We start from the raw sequence: 19,860 nt of genomic DNA, 5'->3' as shown, positions 1-19,860 counted from the left end.
TTTTAGTCCGTTATTTTTCAGTTCGTATTTAACACCAGAATGAAGGGACAGAAACATAAGATTATTTGTTGTAATCTTTAATGGATTAGTGGTATTGATCAGAGAGCTTTGGGTGCTGAAGCGAATTTGTCCCCTAATCTTATAGACATGTTTATCTATTTACCAAGAAATCAGAGCAGCAAGCTAGCAGCGGTATGAGGCCGAGGGCTAGCACTTCCATAGCTGGAAACAAGCCTTAAGGAAAGGAAATAAATTATATATCACCATGCATGAGGGTGGGGATTGCTATTTCCTTCTCTAACTCAGAAGTTCACTTAACTTCATCTAACCAGAGCAGTTTTATCAGGGATAGCGAAATGCAAGACAACATTCTGTATTAAATTAGGTAGTAACCTGTGCAGTGCATGTTAATGGGAAGAAACGCTGCATCACAGGGATTTCTTTCTGTTTTAATTAGATGCAATCAGTTTGACAAAAGGACACTGAGTGGTCTTGATTTTCATTTCAGAGAGATGTGATCATACTTACAATGTATTTGTCAGGCAATTAAAAAAATTCCATATTAGATTATTAAATTAACTCTTTGCATATATCATATTGGTAAATTAAATCTAAAGTGACCTTGGAAGAAACAAAGTTTCAAATTTTAGAAAGGATAAGTTTTTGAAGGGAAAATTAAAGTATACTGAGTTTCACAATGGGTTCACTATGGGCTCTACACAACATTTCAGCTCTTCTCACTTGCTTTGGTCTATCTGGATCTGAAATCCAGAACATTTGGGCCCAGGATGTTATTCTCTAGCCATTTTCTTTCAAAGTACTTCCAATTTACGTGATTTTAACATCTCCCATCACCACCTGTCTTGTCCCATTGCTCCCAAACCCTTTACAGAGAGAGGTTTCTGGGATTCTGACTTCATTCGCAGTAAGAAAAAAAAGTCCGGAGGGACCAGGGGGAGACCCCACCAGGCTGTGGCAAAGAGGATCAGAAAAGCAAAGTGGACTGCAAGAGCTGTTTGGGCGTGGTGAGAGCTAGAAGAGGACTCATCCCAGCACTGGTAGAGCTAAGGAAGCAGTGGGAGCTTGCCCAGAAGGTTGAGGAGGGGAAGAGGGCCGGCGTGGCTCTCAGCTGCACAAAGGCGAAGGGCAAAGACTTCAGTGCCCAGCAAAGAAGATCCATGATGAAAATGGAGAAGGGAAAACAGAAATTCTCTTTATGTCATGGATCTTGAGAAGCTCCAGCACTTCTAGTCATGTGGCAGAGTCAGTGCACCATAAGAATTGTAATATTGTGAAAACGAGCACTGTAAAGTAAGCTGAACAGCCAAATGAGCCAGAAAGAATGCAAACCGCCAGAGCGAAACACAGACTGCTTATAATCTGACAGGACAGACAGCTATCTTGCATGAAATGTATTTTAGAAAGTGGCAAGCTGGATTCAGATATGATAATGTTTCCATTATCAAGACTTACATATAATATTTGCTTCTGGAAATTAAAGTTCACTGCATTGTGAATAAGGTATTTGCACAGCATAACTTCTGATCTCTTCGCATTTCTTGCTGCCTGGTTCCTTGTTCCTACCACCAAACTCCCGTCTCAATCTGTATGCGTCAGTCCTTTTCCTTTATCTGAATCTGATGCCACTACTTATTCACAGATTATTTCAGCTAAACTGATCTTTGCTCAAGAGATGGCACTTCTGCTGGGGACTCGGGAGGCTGAAATGTTTTTTAGCGCTGCTATGGCTAAAATGTGTTAGCTGGGACCGATCCTGTTCCCACTTGCTTCAGCTTTTCTTCTGTGGGTGCAATGGTTAGCCAAGCACATCTGTTTTGTCCTGTGTGAACGATTGCAGGTATTTTAGAAGTTCTTAGTTCCTCAGTTCCTCAGAAGTTTAAGAAACTACAAAGGCCTGGCAGCACTGACTGGAGAGGTTTCCTGAAGCACTGCTCTGAACCACTGCCACGAGTAACTCTGTAAGCAGCACGCTAACCCCAAACTTCAGGAACCACATTCAGCTGCATCAAAAGCATCCCACTACGACAGACCTCCAGTTCCTCAGGACACCCTGAACCCAGATGTATACTCTTCTCATTTGGGGTTAGGAAAAATGCACGCAGAGGACTGTAAACATCATTCTACCTCTCTGTTTCACAGAGTGAAGCAATGAGGTTTCTGCAACTTAGGATCAGTGCAGTCTTCCAAGTAGCAACATTTTTATTTTCTCTGGTTTAGATGAATTACCATAAAGACTTGTTTCTCCTGGTAGCTGCAACGAAACAGTTTAGAAAAGTTCCTTGTGGCAGGAAATTCACCTTTTTTTCCTCCACCTGCTCCAGGTTGGGCATATGCTCAAACACAGACAGATTCAGAAGACAAAGCAATGAGGTCTGTAAAGGGCATTATCACTGGAAAGAGACACGGTGATTTATAATCTATACTCTCTGAGCCAATGCTTTATTGCAAGGAAAGGCCTAAAGCTACGAACATTGTGCCAAGAATACCAAAAGACTGACATCCACTAGAAGCTAAGCATTCGTGTTCGATAAACTGGTAATCGTTGCTTGTATTTTTCAACAGAACAGTTGCAAAGATAATGAAAAACTCTCATCATATGATTAGTTTTTCCTCTGCTTTTGGTGGTGGAGGTAACAGGAAAGGCAGTAAGGACAAGGGGAGGCCAAAAGCTAGCGGTGTGTCTTTCACCCTCAGCCAGAACAAAGCCTGCCCACTTTATTCTGACCTGAAGCACCAATAAAAACCACACATTCAGCTAGATGTAAATGCTGTCAAGTGCAAACATCGTTTGATCGGTGCTCACATACACGCTAATCTCTGTGCTTTATCATTTTTTCCCAGTGCTGAGGACATTCAGGCCTGCTCACCTACAGAACCATCCCACTTCTGCACGAGCAGAAGAGTCTGCTTGTAAGAAATGTAAACCTTAAAAAAAAAAAGATGCTGCGGAAACTTTGGAAATGGAGCTGTTGTCAGCAGAGATTAAATTGTGTACCAACAGCACGACATTTATGCACTGCTACTTAAACTGTGACAAATGGCTGCAAACGTGATAGTTTCAGGATCTTTAATCTAAATGAATGGTGCTTTTAGCCTACCTCTGACTGGAATTCAGTTTGGAAATAAAGAAGCATTTCCTACGCAGTTGTGTACAGAAGCAAACCGGCAAGGACTAAAAGTCGCAGCTATCTGCAGCCCTGCCCCTGCACTGCGTGGCTGCCGTCGTGTGGCTATTCCCCTCTGAGTCCCGAGCAATGCCTGCAAAGGAAATTAAGTTTTTACCTACTTGTCAGCCTCACACAAAGTGTTTGCAAGGAGTTTTTTCTCCTCTCTCATTTTTCTTCGCATAACAACATGCATAATGTAAGCTCATTTAAGGCAGCAGAGATTACATTAAAATGCGATTTTTTAACATTACAAATATCTCAGATGGCGAGTTATCCAAAAATCTTTTCAATCATTATCGGTTTAAATGCAATATTAAGTACTGGAGGAAACTGATGGCATAGGTAGTTTATCCTCCTCTAAATTCACTCTTGCATCATCCTCAGAGTCTCTCAGCTGAAGGAATTAAAAGCGCAATTCTTACAAACAAGTATTTGCAAAGTGATTTTTTAGTGTTTATGGTCTTGTAATACAATATTTATAAAACAATCTAACTGCAGACTTTCCAAGGTGTTCTTCAGCTGATAGCACAAGAGAAAAATTCACTCTGTTATGCCCCCCAGTCCTCCCTAGTCTCAATCAGTGGCTTCACTGTGTTGCTTGGGGATTTCCAAACTGGAAATAAAAATAATAAAAATAAAAGATAAAAAAGAGATAAAATAATATATAGAGAGATATAAATAATAATATAAATACAAATAAAATAAGAGGTAAACATATTTAAAATAAAGTAGGAAAGAAGGAGAGGGGGAATGGGAAAGGGAAGGGGAAGGGAAAAAGGGAAAGGGAAAAAGGGAAAGGGAAATGGAAGGAGGGAAAGGGAAGGAGGGAAAGGGAAAGACAAGGAGGGAAGAAGAAATGGAAGGGGAAGAGAAAGGGGAAGGGATAAGGGGAAGGGGAAGGGGGAAGGGGGAAGGGGGGGAAGGGGGGAAGGGGGGAAGGGGGGAAGGGAAAAAGGACAGGAAAAAGGGAGGGGGGAAAGGAAAGAGAAAAGGGAAAGGGAAAGGGAAAGGGAAAGGGAAAGGGAAAGGGAAAGGGAAAGGGAAAGGGAAAGGGAAAGGGAAAGGGAAAGGGAAAGGGAAAGGGAAAGGGAAAGGGAAAGGGAAAGGGAAAGGGAAGGAGGGAAAGGGAAAGGGAAAGGGAAAAGGAAGAGAAATGAAAAAGGAAAAAGGAAAAGGGACAGGAAAAAGGGAGGGGGGAAAGGAAAGAGAAAAGGGAAAGGGAAAAGGATGAGAGGCGAGGGTAAGAGCCGCTCCCCCCGCGGGCGCAGGCCGGCCGCCGCAGCCGTGTGCGGCAGCACCGCGGGCTGACGCCGCCACCTGGCGGCCCCGGGCCGGCAGCGCCGGGCGGGCGGCGGGGGGGGAACGGGCCCTGCCCGCTCCGGGCCTCCCCTCTGCGGTCGCTTCTTCAGCGGGTCCTGTGCACCGGGGCCGGGACGTTTGGGGCTGCCCGAGGGCTGGGGGTCACGTCCAGAAAGCGCTGGGCCGCTCTGTGTGGGCGAAAGCCGTCGTGACGGCTCAGAAGCAGACCCAGACAGGGGGAAGGCGAAGCAAACGCCTCTCTAAAGTAAGTGTCAGGACCAAGCAGTTCAGGTGGGGCAAGATTCATTAGGCTTTTGCATGAATTTTCAGGGCAACAAGTGCATATGAGCATCCTGTTTGGGTGCACGTGTCTGCCAGTCCACGCCAACGTTTTAGTCCTTCGGGTGGTTTAACCAGGTCCGGCAGAGGGGCAGCAAGCTGAAAGGCCCCGTGTGCCTAGCACAGATCAGGAATGCAAACACTTTGACAGCGATGATCCTCTTGGCACCCCCAGCACGAAGAAAGCTGCAGTACGAATCAAAGCTCAGGCACTACGCAGGCACAAGACCACGGGACACCAAGCTTCAGGCGTTTTGTAGGTGTCCTCTTTACTTCCAACGGGTTTCTCTCCATCGCTACATTTAGCAGCTGGTTTTCCTTCTCAAAGCATTTAAATTATTGTATCTCAGGTGGTAAAAAGCAGGCGGGGTGGAATGTTGATTTGATTTAGAAACAGGGTCAGCAGTGGGTTTCATTTGGAAAGGAGCACAGAGACACGCCTGTCTTTTGAAGGAAACAGCAAGATCCCAGGCAAGTGGCTGTATACCCAGCACACTGGACTAGGTGCTCGTACCCCGCAAAGTAACCTTAAACAAGGTGTACCTGAGAAGCTGTCATGAGTTTCTAAAATGCCCAAAGTGTCTGATGCCATCCAATGAAGGGTTCTGAAACGAGAAAAGGCTGTGGATTTCCCACCTTGCTCCCAGCTGGTAATTGCATTCATTACTGTTAGTGTGTACATGAGACCATGGCATGCTGCGCGAAGATGTATTTTGTTACGCAGGATAGAGATGAAGAACTTAGGCAATACTGGCAAAAGCTTGGCAGGGACTTTAGTGTCACAAAACTCAAAACTTATGGTGAGCTGAGATCTGTGTTGCTCTTTATCTAATTCATTAAAGCTGGAAGGGTTCAGAAGCAGAGCAGTTTTGCCCATGCCTGCTACAGATTCAGTTCTCTAACACAATCGCTGGATTTCAGTAACTCTTTTCTTCTGTTCATATCCATTAAAGTCTTCTCTTTGGTGCCCGCTGTTTCTCAAAATACACATGGATGAGCATCAGAGGATTTTTCTGCAACACATTTGGTAAGCTCTACAATGCTGAGATTAGAAAAGGACACTACACCAATGAAAAACAAAATCCTTATAAAGCCTTTGATGAAAACATGAGGTTAGTGCATTTCCCTCAATATACTTTGATTTTTCAAATGCACTATTCCAATCACTTCTCAGAAATGATTTCAACATATTTGAAGTAATAACTTTCCACATATTATCAACTGATACATATGTAACAGCACATCATCTTATTAAAAACATTTCCAGGGTTTGCAGAAAGTAAAACTCGGATTCAAATAAGCATGGCTTCAGTTCTGCAGATCAAAAGCTACCCCGGCTAGTGACTCATAGTACCGGGCCATCTGGTGACTTGCAGGAATCTCGGACTGGTTTATGAACAGCAACCTAACCCCTCTGCACATGCTTCGGAAGTGGGTGGACTCAGCTATTTCCCCAAAATTTGTTATTTTAATGAATCTCTTACGCCAAAATATTATATGAAGCTTCACTACGTTTTAGCATATGCAACCTGTTATTTGTAAGTGTGCGTTTGCTCTCTGTCAGCACCCAACTCCCCTCTGTTGAGCAGGTCGTGCCTTATAGCTTCAAGCAGCTAACGTATGCAGGAGAAACCTACTTTGTCATTTGTGGCCATTGGAAGCTGTGAATTTTGTCAACACTACATCCGAGTGCCACAGCGATGCCCAGAGGTGCAGCCCAGTCACCATCACACTAAGTACAGGCACTGCCTCCCAGGAGCTAATTCACAATGAATAATTTAGCTGAAAAACTTAGTCTGCTTGAGAAATACCCATGAGCATATTTCAATTTCTTCAGCCATAGTCATTAGTCAAAATACGCTAGAGTAAAGATAGGGTGAAAGAGGTTGAGAGGGAGAAAGAAGAGTCAAAAAATAATGGGGATCCTACCTGCATTTCTGGATCGCATAGCATGACTTTGTGTTCCTAATTACTATTTCTCACGTCCAGTGGATTAAATTAATTTGGGCAGAAGAGAGAGAAAAGGTTTTTCCAGACTCTGAAACTAGCTTAGATCAGAACTAAAAACTTGTATATATCTGAGCGCTTTCCATTCCAAGCGCAAATTTGACGTCCTTAATTACACTTTTATATCATACAGAGGGACCAGAGTGCCTATAAGGAGAGGTGGAAGATCGCTCTCAGCACCCGTTCCAGATGCAGAATGCTCCAGAGAAAACCACACCATCCGCACATGCTCCTGCCCTGTGCTCACACGAGGTCCTGGGTGCCCGCCTGCCCCTGCAGCATCCCAGCATGTGATGCAAATGTGAAGGCGTCCGGGGCAGCCACGAGCTGGGAACATGGGAACAGCTCGCAGCAGACATCCAGCTATCCTGTAGCAAGGCACACCCACGTCCTGGCCTGGGGATGCGCACACCTTTGCCCAGATGGAGCCTTCCACCCTCAGAGCTCTTCATCCATGGTGCCCCAGCTTTAATGCCACTGAAACAAGGGAAGATTATCCATGACAGGAGATACTGGTCACCAGTGGAGTGGGTCAGCCTACAGGAAGAAACAGAGTAGGACCAACAGATTCTGCAATACCTACTGTTAACTGCTGCGCTTTGTGTTAATGTAATGTTTTTCCAAACCCACGGGACATGTCAGACTGTATCAAGTATAAACACACCTAAAGGACAGTCTTGCTGCTTCTGTGAAACACAAGCAGAGCTAGTAAGACCTAATTCTGCGCTCATTCCATGTCCGTCAGAGTGACTCTACGCTGACTGCCAGCAGGCTGCTGCAGAATCACACCAATACGCTTGCACGATAATATTGCCCTGAGCATAAGAATACTTGATAGCGGATCTATCCTTTATCTGGTGACTTCACTGCTGCAGGTTTATGGCCTTGAGGATGTATATGCCACTTTTTTTCAAGTCTAATGTCTGATCTGCAATCTGAGTTTCTCTACGAAAGCAAAAGGAACTAAATTGTATTTTACCATTAACTATTAAATGGAGTTTTGTTTTGGTCTTGTTTGGTTTTGTTCAAGTAAAATTAAAACTTTTTTTTTTTTTGTATAAAAATGAGCAACTGGTACTTACAAGATTGTATGAGTGAACTGGTTGCCTGACTCGCAACGATCATACACAATTTTTAAGACTGTATACTGAAACATCCAGTGTCTGCCTTCCTCCTAGTCCTCCACAGAATAGTAATTTTGGATTTCATAAAAAGTCAGCCTACTTCCCTCCCTCCTATACAGCAAGTTTGGCAGCTAAATTACTGCCACGGATGTGAGCATGAGCATATGCGTGCTCTGTGCCATATTAGCAAAATTTTTTGACAGGCTTCTTTATTTTTCTTAACGTGGGAGAGGGATGCTTGTTATATTTCCTATACACCTGCAGTTAACAGTGAATATCAGACACAGTAATCAGTCAGAACTAAAAACATATTTTCCAAATTCAAAATCTACACGTTCCTTTCAAAAATATGATGTTTGAGGTAAATAATTGCTTGGGATTTTCTAGAAGGAAGCTTATCAACCCAAGCACCTCCCAGGCAAGCAGCAGTTCAGTCAGCTAAGGACACAACTCTGCATGGAGCTGCTTCAAAGACGGAAAAGATAACTAGAGAGATCTGCCTTGGAGGCAGGTCATCAGCAAGGGGATGTCTCCTAGACAGGTACCGGTTCTTGTCTGCCTGGAAAGTGAGTTACAAGCCTTTGTACAGCACCTTTCAGGCAAGCAACTTACTGAGGTCTGCCTAGAAGGCAGGTCAGCATGCAGATGTGCCTAACAGGCACAGAACTGTGCAAGCCTGCCTCCCCGTGCCTTCAAAGATCTCGAGACAAGTTAAGAATTTCATTTTAATGATTTCAGCAGAAAGCCATTATTTCCTGCAAGAAATCACTTCCAGTACAGTTGCTGGATATGGCAGGCTGCTGTTTCTTTAACGACACATTCTTAATGCCAGATACAAGAACAGAATTCCTCTTTACAAGGGTCTGGTAGTATTCTTAATATAAAAGGAAATGTTGTTTTATAAGATTTGGCAGCGGGTTACTACAGAGAGCAAAAGAACAGTCAGGTACAACTGGAAAAAGGAAAGCTGACGGTAGGCATATGAAGAAACTCGATGTACTCTATCCTTATAAACATGGGTGTTGGCACACTGTTTTCTCTCACACCAATGTAAGTAGCAGCAGTGTCTGCAAGGGAGGCTTAGATAGAATTGGCAAAAGCAATGAAATGAACTTTAAATATCATTCATATTAAAAGGATTTAAAATCTTAAAAATCTTCAGTCAGCAAGGACTTCAGCAAAACCATAACTTTAATCACTCAACTAGACTGCTTTTTAATAAAGATGAAGAGCTTACTTTGTATATAAGAGAGGCATGGTTTCAATGTATTTTTGATTCCAACAGCTCTCCCTCAGGTATGCTCAGTTCAGGATTTCAGATTTTCTTCTTTACAGCACTGTCTGCACGTTCACTTCTTACATGGAAGCTGAGGGTGAGCACGAGCTGGTAGCTCTGGACTGGTGTCTGGAATGCCATGATAGCGTGTGCTGGCCCAAAATGAACCGGAAATCTTGGACAGAGACTGGTTAGCAACAGTCTGAAGCAAGAGCGAAAAAGCTGTCACGCTAATCAGCAGTTGTCTTTTTTTTTCTTCTTTTTTTTTTTTTTCTTTTTTTGAAAAGGTTGTATCTCTCTAGGAAACATTCGGCAGCATCCACCCTGAGATACGAGGCAGCTTGGAAGCCGTAGGCATTTTAAAAGAAAGAGAAGCAGGAAAGAGGAGCTCCAAAGGGCTCCAAAGTGTGCTCTAAGATAGACATATGGATATTGGGCACATTTGGGGAGGGAAAGAGCAATAGCTGCAAGCTGTAGAAAAGACAGAAAAGAAGGAAATACAAACCAGTGCTCCAGTTGCTGAATTTATTGCCCTGTTCAGACTGACTCATTGTTGTGGTTTAACCCGGCTGGCAGCTAAACACCACACAGCCGTTCGCTCACCCTCCCCCCTCCCTCTCTGGGATGGGGGAGAGAAACGGGAAAGTGAAGCCTGTGAGTTGAGATAAAGACAGTTTATTAAGACAGGAAAATAATAATAACAATAATAATAATAATAGTGATAATGGTAATAGTATTAACAATAATAATGTGTAAGAAAACAAGTGATGCACAATGCAATTGCTCACCACCCGCTGACCGATGCCCAGCCTATTCCCCAGCAGCCGGCCCCCCCCACCCCGGCCAGCCACCCCTATATATTGTTTAGCATGACGTCAGATGGTATGGAATACCCCTTTGGCCAGTTTGGGTCAGCTGTCCTGGGTCTGTCCCCTCCCAGCTCCTGCTGCACCCCCAGCCTGCTCGCTGGCAGGACAGAGCAAGAAGCCGAAAAGTCCTTGGCCTGGTGTAAACACTGCTCTGCAACAATTAAAACATCAGCATGTTATCAGCGCTCTTCTCATCCTAATCCAAAACATAGCACCCTACCAGCTACTATGAGCTACTTAACTCTGTCCTAACTGGAACCAGGACAGATATCCACCCCTTATTCCATACCATTTGTGTCATGCTCAGGTTACACTCTGTCCAATACATTCTAATTAATCACCATTTTCATCTATGATATATAGCAATCATGGTAGTGATGACATACATTATTATATAATAATTAACATACTACAATTCAACTCATGGGCTATTCTCACCCAGTATCAAATCCCCTTGAGGTACACACCGGACCTCCCCATTCTTTTGCATTACCCACCAAGTGCATCCAGGTCCCTGAGCAAAAGCAATTCCACGAATGGGTTTGCCTTTTCCTGAGGCAGGAGTAGCCCAGACTGTTTTACCCAGCATGTTTCTTACGTGCACTACAGGAACTTTATCCCCTTCTACAGTGCGTAACAGGTTTGATTGGGCAGGTCCAGCTCGGTTGGCAGATCCCCTGGTATTGACTAACCAGGTGGCCTTTGCCAAATGTGTATCCCAATTTTTGAATGTCCCAGCACCCATTGCTTTCAGTGTAGTCTTCAACAGTCCATTGTATCGTTCAACTTTTCCAGAGGCTGGTGCATGATAGGGGATGTGATACACCCACTCAATACCATGTTCTTTGGCCCAAGTGTCTATAAGGTTGTTTCGGAAATGAGTCCCGTTGTCTGACTCAATTCTCTCTGGGGTGCCATGTCGCCATAAGACTTGCTTTTCAAGGCCCAGGATAGTGTTCCGGGCGGTGGCATGGGGCACAGGATATGTTTCCAGCCATCCGGTGGTTGCTTCCACCATTGTAAGTACGTGGCGCTTGCCGTTGCGGGTTTGAGGGAGTGTGATGTAATCAATCTGCCAGGCCTCTCCATATTTATATTTCAGCCATCGTCCTCCATACCAAAGAGGTTTTGACCGTTTGGCTTGCTTGATTGCAGCACATGTTTCACAGTCATGAATAACCTGTGCTATAGTGTCCATGGTCAGGTCCACCCCTCGATCACGAGCCCATCTGTAGGTTGCATCTCTACCTTGATGGCCTGAGGTGTCATGGGCCCATCGGGCTATAAATAATTCACCTTTATGTTGCCAGTCCAGGTCCACCTGAGCCACTTCAATCTTAGCAGCCTGATCCACCTGCTGGTTGTTTTGGTGTTCTTCAGTAGCCCGATTCTTGGGCACATGAGCATCTACATGGCGTACCTTTACAACCAGGTTCTCTACCCGGGCAGCAATATCTTGCCACAATGCCGCAGCCCAGATGGGCTTGCCCCTGCGCTGCCAGTTGTTCTGCTTCCATTGCTGTAACCACCCCCACAGGGCATTTGCTACCATCCATGAATCAGTATAGAGATAGAGAACTGGCCACTTTTCTCGTTCAGCAATATCTAAAGCCAGCTGAATGGCTTTTACTTCTGCAAACTGACTCGATTCACCTTCTCCCTCAGCAGCTTCTGCAACTCGTCGTGTAGGACTCCATACAGCAGCTTTCCATCTTCGATGCTTTCCCACAATACGACAGGACCCGTCAGTGAACAAGGCATATTTCTTCTCATTTTCCGGTAGCTTGTTGTACAGGGGGGCTTCTTCAGCACGAACCACCTCCTCCTCTGGTGATATCCCAAAGTATTTGCCTTCTGGCCAGTCCATAATCACCTCCAAGATTCCTGGGCGACTGGGGTTTCCTATTCGAGCCCGCTGAGTAATCAGTGCAACCCACTTGCTCCATGTAGCATCAGTTGCATGATGCGTAGAGGGGACCCTTCCTTTGAACATCCAGCCTAGTACCGGCAGTCGGGGTGCCAGGAGGAGCTGCGCTTCAGTACCGACCACTTCCGAAGCAGATCGAACTCCTTCATATGCTGCCAATATCTCCTTTTCAGTTGGAGTATAGCGGGCTTCAGATCCTCTGTATCCCCGACTCCAAAACCCCAGGGGTCGACCTCGAGTTTCCCCAGGTTCTTTCTGCCAGAGGCTCCAGGTGGGACCATTCTCTCCGGCTGCGGTGTAGAGCACATTCTTTACATCTGGTCCTGTTCGGACTGGCCCGAGGGCTACTGCATGAACTATTTCCTGCTTAATTTGTTCAAAGGCTTGTCGTTGCTCAGGGCCCCATTCAAAAGCATTCTTCTTACGGGTTACTTGGTAGAACGGGTTTACAATCAGACTGTAATTTGGAATATGCATTCTCCAAAACCCCACGACACCTAGGAAAGTTTGTGTTTCTTTTTTGATAGTTGGTGGAGACATAGCTGTTATTTTGTTGATCACATCCATTGGGATTTGACGGCGTCCATCTTGCCATTTTATTCCTAAAAACTGGATCTCTCGTGCAGGTCCTTTAACTTTATTCTGTTTTATGGCAAAACCAGCCTTCAGAAGGATTTGGACTATTTTCTTCCCTTTCTCGAAAACTTCTTCTGCAGTGTCACCCCACACAATGATGTCATCGATGTACTGCAGGTGTTCAGGAGCTTCCCCCTGCTCCAGCGCAGACTGGATCAGTCCATGGCAAATGGTAGGGCTGTGTTTCCACCCCTGGGGCAGCCGATTCCAAGTATATTGGACTCCCCTCCAAGTGAAAGCAAACTGTGGCCTGCACTGTGCTGCTAGAGGGATGGAGAAAAATGCATTAGCGATATCAATTGTGGCATACCACTTGGCTGCCTTTGATTCCAGTTCATACTGGAGTTCTAGCATGTCCGGCACTGCAGCACTCAGTGGTGGCGTGACTTCGTTCAGGCCACGATAGTCCACTGTTAGTCTCCACTCACCATTAGACTTTCGCACTGGCCATATGGGACTATTAAAAGGTGAATGAGTCTTGCTGATCACTCCTTGGCTCTCCAGTTGACGAATTAGCTTATGGATGGGACTCAGGGAGTCTCGGTTGGTGCGATATTGCCGCCGGTGCACAGTTGTGGTAGCGATCGGCACTTGCTGTTCTTCAACCCTCAGCAACCCCACAACAGAAGGGTCCTCTGAGAGACCAGGCAAGGTAGACAACTGTTTAATGTCCTCTGTCTCCAAAGCAGCTATGCCAAAAGCCCAGCGGAACCCTTTTGGGTCCTTGAAATATCCTCTTCTAAGATAGTCTATGCCAAGGATGCACGGAGCATCTGGGCCAGTCACAATACGGTGCTTTTGCCACTCATTACCGGTTAGACTCACTTCAGCCTCCAATACAGTTAACTGCTGGGATCCCCCCGTCACACCATAAATACAGATGGGCTCTGGCCCTTTATAGCTTGATGGCATTAGAGTACATTGTGCACCGGTGTCTACCAAAGCCTTATACTTCTGTGCGTCTGACGTGCCAGGCCATCGAATCCACACAGTCCAATAAACTCGATTGTCCCTTTCCTCCCCCTGGCTGGAGGCAGGGCCCTTCTAGTCCTGGTCAGAATCTTCATTTCTGTGTTTAAAGGACTGCCTGCTGGAAGTTGGAGCAGCAAACCTTTCAGAGAACTCCTTTTTCCCAATTGTTTTCCTTTGCAATTCACGTACCCGTGCCTCTAGGGTCGCAGTAGATTTTCCATCCCATTTTCTCATGTCCTCTCCATGGTCACGTAGGTAAAACCACAGGGTGGCGCGGTGTGTGTGCCCACCATATTGTCTTCCTTGCATAGATGAACGTTTACCCCTAATAGCTGAGACACTGGTTTGTACAGGTGGGGAGGAAAATAAACTCTCTTTAAGTTGGTGGATCTCTTCAGAAAGTTTCTCCAAGGTATTCTCTTTTAGCTGGTGGGCACTAGTTCGTTCAGGTGAAGGGGAAGATAATCTTTCTTCAAGTTGGTGGATCTTTTCAGAAAGTTTCTCCAAAGCATTCTCTTTTAGCTGGTGGACACTGGTTCGTTCAGGTGAAGGGGAAGATAATCTTTCTTCAAGTTGGTGGATCTTTTCAGAAAGTTTCTCCAAAGCATTCTCTTTTAGCTGGTGGACACTGGTTCGTTCAGGTGAAGGGGAAGATAATCTTTCTTCAAGTTGGTGGATCTTTTCAGAAAGTTTCTCTAAAGCATTCTCTTTTAGCTGGTGGACACTGGTTCGTTCAGGTGGAGGGGAAGATAAATTCTCTTTAAGTTGGTGGACCTCTTCAGAGAGTTTCTCCACAGCTGAGACACAGGCCTTTAGGGAAGAGGAGAGATTTCCTTCGTACTGCCGGAGTATTTTAGTCACTTCATTCACTGTGGGATTCTCCTCCGTTTTCCAGGCTAGTATTGCCAATGAGTTGGCATATGATGATGGGGCACTCCGTACAAACTTCCGCCACATGGGTGGTGTACACTGGACTGCATCTGGATCTGCGGATGTTTGTGCGTCATCTAGGTCCTTATAAATTACTTCCCGTACGGCCAATTCCCTCAGGTACTGAATTCCCTTCTCCATGGTGGTCCATTTGCTTGGTAAACATACAAGTTCTTCCTTGAAGAGATACCTTTCCTTCACAGCTGACAGGAGACGCCTCCAGAGGCTGCGAGATTGTGCTCCATCTCCAATTGCTTTGTCAATGCATGCGTCCCTAGCAAGGGATCCCAGCCGCCTGGCTTCCTTGCCCTCCAATTCCACATAATTGGCTCCCGTGTCCCAGCACCGGAGCAGCCAGGTGACAAGCTGCTCGCCTATACAGCGACCAAAATCTTTTCGCACATCTCGTAGCTCACGCTGGTATAGAGTCCGGGTAATTACTGTTGATTTTTCGACATCCTCATCCTCATCTTCAGTCTTCTGCACCTTTGATGGCCGGTGTAGAGTCCGGGTAGTTACTGTTGATTTTCCGACATCCTCATCCTCATCTTCAGTCTCCTGCACCTTTGATGGCTGGTATGGAGTCCGGGTAGTTACTGTTGATTTTTCGCCATCCTCATCCTCATCTTCAGTCTCCTGCACCTTTGATGGCCCAGCCTCGTCTTCACTTCGCCCAGACTTAGCAGAAGACTGTCTGCGTTTTAAACGACCTGAGCCTCTATACCATTTTTTCACCTTGTCTACAGGGGCAACTTGCACTGCTACAGCTCGTTTCTCTGACCCAGCCACAGGGTCTGCCACAGGGGTTGGAATACCCTCTGCGGGGTCAACTTGCACTGCTACAGCTCGTTTCTCTGACCCAGACACAGGGTCTGCCACAGGGCTTGGAATACACTCTGCGGGGTCAACTTGCACTGCTACAGCTCGTTTCTCTGACCCAGACACAGGGTCTGCCACAGGGGTTGGGATACCCTCTGCGGGGTCAACTTGCACTGCTACAGCTCGTTTCTCTGACCCAGCCACAGGAGTGGGAGCAGCTGCACGAGCTGGGGCAGCTGCAGGAGCTGGGGCAGCTGCAGGAGCTGGAGCGGCTGCAGGAGCTGGAGCTGGAGCGGCTGCAGGAGCCGGAACGGCTGCAGGAGCTGGAGCTGGAGTAGCTGCAGGAGCTGGAGCTGGAGCGGCTGCAGGAGCTGGAGCTGGAGTAGCTGCAGGAGCTGGAGCTGGAGCGGCTGCAGGAGCTGGAGCGGCTGCAGGAGCTGGAACTGGAGCGGCTGCAGGAGCTGGAGCGGCTGCAGGAGCTGGAGCTGGAGTAGCTGCAGGAGCTGGAACTGGAGCGGCTGCAGGAGCTGGAGCTGGAGTAGCTGCAGGAGCTGGAACTGGAGCGGCTGCAGGAGCTGCAGCTGGAGCGGCTGCAGGAGCTGGAACTGGAGCGGCTGCAGGAGCTGCAGCTGGAGTAGCTGCAGGAGCTGGAGCTAGGTTGCTAGTAGCATCAATTGCAGCTCGATAGGCACAAGCCAGACCCCAGCACGCTACAGTGATTTGTGTCACTTTGGAACTGCCAGAGTCATGACACCTTTTTTTCAAGCATTCTGCCAGCTTTTTAGGATTTTGCAGTTGTTCAGGGGTGAATGTCCAAAACACTGGAGGTGACCACTGCTCTAGAAACCTGCCCATATCCTCCCACACTCCCTGCCACTCGCAACTATCCCGCCTCAAGACAGATCTCCGGATGAGATTCCTAAGTAGTTGTTTAACCCTCCACAAAACCTGAAGCGCATTCAGGAGACATAACAACAAGAGCAGGCTGGTCTGAGTATCCCAAGGATATTCAACATCTCGGAGAACCACCGTAACTAGCTCGGGGGATAAGAGGGTGGTGGTGAAGGAGAAAGGGAGAGTGAACAGGTAGGGAAACATGTCTTCCCCTGTCCCCTTCACAGATTGGCTCCCTAACGAAAACAGGCAATAGGTGTAATTGCTAATAGTTTCCGAGATATGGGTTCCAAAGTATAGAGTCGACGTCAGTACTGAGTACAAATACCAGGTTAAAGTCGTGACCAGATATTTCATCATTTCATAAGCCATTGTTACACCGCACAGTACCATAACAATCTTAAACCAGGGCCCGGAAAGGATAAACAGTGCAACAGGGAGCACATACAGAAAGTAACGCACCATAAAACTCAATTTGGAATACAGGTACAGCAGACTGGAGATTAAGGCAATCAACATCGTGACTAGCAACTATTAAGCAGGTCCAATACTTATACCAATTTTAGTTTAACACACTCTGGTCAGATTTGTCGATATCTCAACCCTTCGTGCCCCAAGTTGGGCGCCAAAAAGACTGTTGTGGTTTAACCCGGCTGGCAGCTAAACACCACACAGCCGTTCGCTCACCCTCCCCCCTCCCTCTCTGGGATGGGGGAGAGAAACGGGAAAGTGAAGCCTGTGAGTTGAGATAAAGACAGTTTATTAAGACAGGAAAATAATAATAACAATAATAATAATAATAGTGATAATGGTAATAGTATTAACAATAATAATGTGTAAGAAAACAAGTGATGCACAATGCAATTGCTCACCACCCGCTGACCGATGCCCAGCCTATCCCCAAGGAGCCGGCCCCCCACCCCGGCCAGCCACCCCTATATATTGTTTAGCATGACGTCAGATGGTATGGAATACCCCTTTGGCCAGTTTGGGTCAGCTGTCCTGGGTCTGTCCCCTCCCAGCTCCTGCTGCACCCCCAGCCTGCTCGCTGGCAGGACAGAGCGAGAAGCCGAAAAGTCCTTGGCCTGGTGTAAGCACTGCTCTGCAACAATTAAAACATCAGCATGTTATCAGCGCTCTTCTCATCCTAATCCAAAACATAGCACCCTACCAGCTACTATGAGCTACTTAACTCTGTCCTAACTGGAACCAGGACACTCATGTAGCAACCGGTATGCTGTAAAATATTGTGACAGTGAGTTCCCAAAATACAACATCCCGAAACATTTCATAGCATTGATGGTTTCTTCAAGCATGACACCAAATACAGCAAAGACACCGATCTTGCAGGGTATATTGAGAAAACACAAGACAAACAGTGCTTTTTTAAGCTAACACAAACCAGTTTGGCTTAACTCAGAGCACCAGCAAGCCACTCTTTCTACCTGCACAATCTTTAAAGACTCAGATGTGAGACCCTGCACTCGTGTTATGCAGGACCACCTGGCCTGCCAACTGTCAGCAGGAACCTTAATGAGAGCGACTTCTTCTTTCGGCGTGATATCCCCACAGGCACCCGACGGAAGGTCAAATAATCTCTGCAGAGGGCTCTCTGTGACTGAAAGCTTGACCTTTGGTGTGCAGTCCATAACATGTGTAAAAGACTTACCACATAACAGAATAAAGAAGAAACGTCTATCGGTATAAACCCACAAAACCTGTCACTCATCCTTACACTTGTAAGTGTACTTGGGATCGTTCCACTCCGCGCAGACCCCGGTCTGGACGGCTCAGTCAGATTTATTTCACATGATCCTATCTGCCCTGATAAAGTGAAAAGTTCATACCGAAAGCATAATTCTGGCATCATTCCATGCTTGTTTGGCGTTACAGCAGACTTTTGTAAGCTTTCAGACAGTAAGCTCTTAGTTTGTCATCATTCACGCATTATTCAATAAACTGTATTGTTTTAGCTCCAGAGAGCCACCGAACAGACGTATTCATCAACAGCTGCGGCTTCAGGATCCTGAAACGCTCTTTTCAATTGAAGGACATGTTTTTTACAGAAAGCTGTATTTTAAGTAGATCAGTGTTTATTTTTTCATTTATTTTTTTCCAATTTATGATTTTTTTCTACCTTCCTGTTTAGGTTTGGTTAGCAATTGACTAAAGAACTTTTTAGAAAACTCTCTGTATCCCTATCTCAAGAAAGATAAAAGTAGTGTATGTCTGAAAGTCCCACTTTCTCAAATATGAGTAGAAAGGCAGGGATGAGATGAATTTATTCTAAACTGACTTCCCTGCACTTGCTGCCAGGACTAAAGGAGATCCCAAAACACCTCTGAGATACTTAGCAGCTGACTTAATTTATTCAAACTGGAATAACCCCACAACGGTCCTCTCCAGCCAGGGATCAGGTGAACACTCTGTCTTGCCAGCTGCTACAAAACAGCCCCTGCATCCTCCTCATCACTGACACAGCCTGCAAACACCTGTTTAAATCTCTTTTAAAATTTTCAGGCTTTTTACAGACATTGAACTGGATTTAAGTAGGTCTCAGAAGTTCAGTTTGAATCTGACACAACACTTTCACATCAGGGTGCCCTTGTCTTAACCGAAAGGTGCCCAGTAATCAGAAGCCACTCCACAGAAGACTTCCAGCACATCCACCACCTCTGCTTTCACCGGAGCAGAGGAGAGAGGCCGGAGGCAGCACTGGCACTGCGGGACACTGACACTGCTGCTTGGTTGGCGGTGCCATGCCCGGCATTTCTGTCTCATTTCTCTGCTTGGCACAGAAATGCTGGACTCTCTTCTTTACAACACACGTTCAAAACTGAAATAGCTTCACACAAAAAACACACACATATTCTGCTTTAACTTCTGTTACAAGAATGGAGAATGTCAAGGCATTTACCTTCATGCCCTCTCTAATATGAGTGTAATATTTCCAGCAGCAGGCTCCCAGTGATGCCAATTCAGAACCAAAGGGATTACTAACCAGTGAGGACCAACTCACTGGTTGTAGCCTGCTTTGTAACACTGAGTGATTATGGAATAACTTCAAAATTGTGCCTACAGTTCAGCAGTTGATTATCATTCTGTTTATGCTATCAGTTACACTTGTGCAGAGACAGATTAACTCAACTGGCGACAATGAAGTCAGCTCTGACTCGAACCTGAGTGACTAAAATTGAATTTGTCCTCTAATCTAATTTGAACTATGGAATCATGATCACAGGCTTCTTCGTTAACAGAAGCATAAGTGCTCAATTGAAGCACTGAGGAGAAAAAAGTGAAGTATCTAAGGAATGTCAGATTTTGAGTATCTTCTTAGGAGGACACTCAAGAAGCTAAGAGGAGGGAAAGAAACCATACAAACAACTTCAGTTGCAGTTATATTACAGAAGCTCTAGTAATTATACACTGAATTATATTCTTTCACGGCTTTTTTGGCTATCTTTGTATTTGTCAGCTCTAAGTACTTGAAAGAAACTGTTGAAAATACATTCTTTAAAGTATCTACAAAATCTTGTGCAATATAGTGTTCTTTATAAAAGGAGATTGTAAAACCACAGGT

General features: G+C 45.7%; 1 long non-coding RNA gene across 2 annotated transcripts in view; it reads right to left on the bottom strand.

Annotated features, from left to right (window-relative positions):
* The window catches only part of LOC308198236, a 103,055-nt gene that overhangs the window by 48,480 nt on the left and 34,715 nt on the right, over positions 1-19,860 (bottom strand). The gene's annotated exons all lie outside the window — the stretch shown is intronic.

The sequence above is a fragment of the Anser brachyrhynchus genome (assembly GCF_964034855.1).
Source record: "Anser brachyrhynchus genome assembly, chromosome: 7".
Lineage (NCBI taxonomy): Eukaryota > Metazoa > Chordata > Aves > Anseriformes > Anatidae > Anser > Anser brachyrhynchus.
This window is presented reverse-complemented; position numbering and strand designations above follow the sequence as displayed.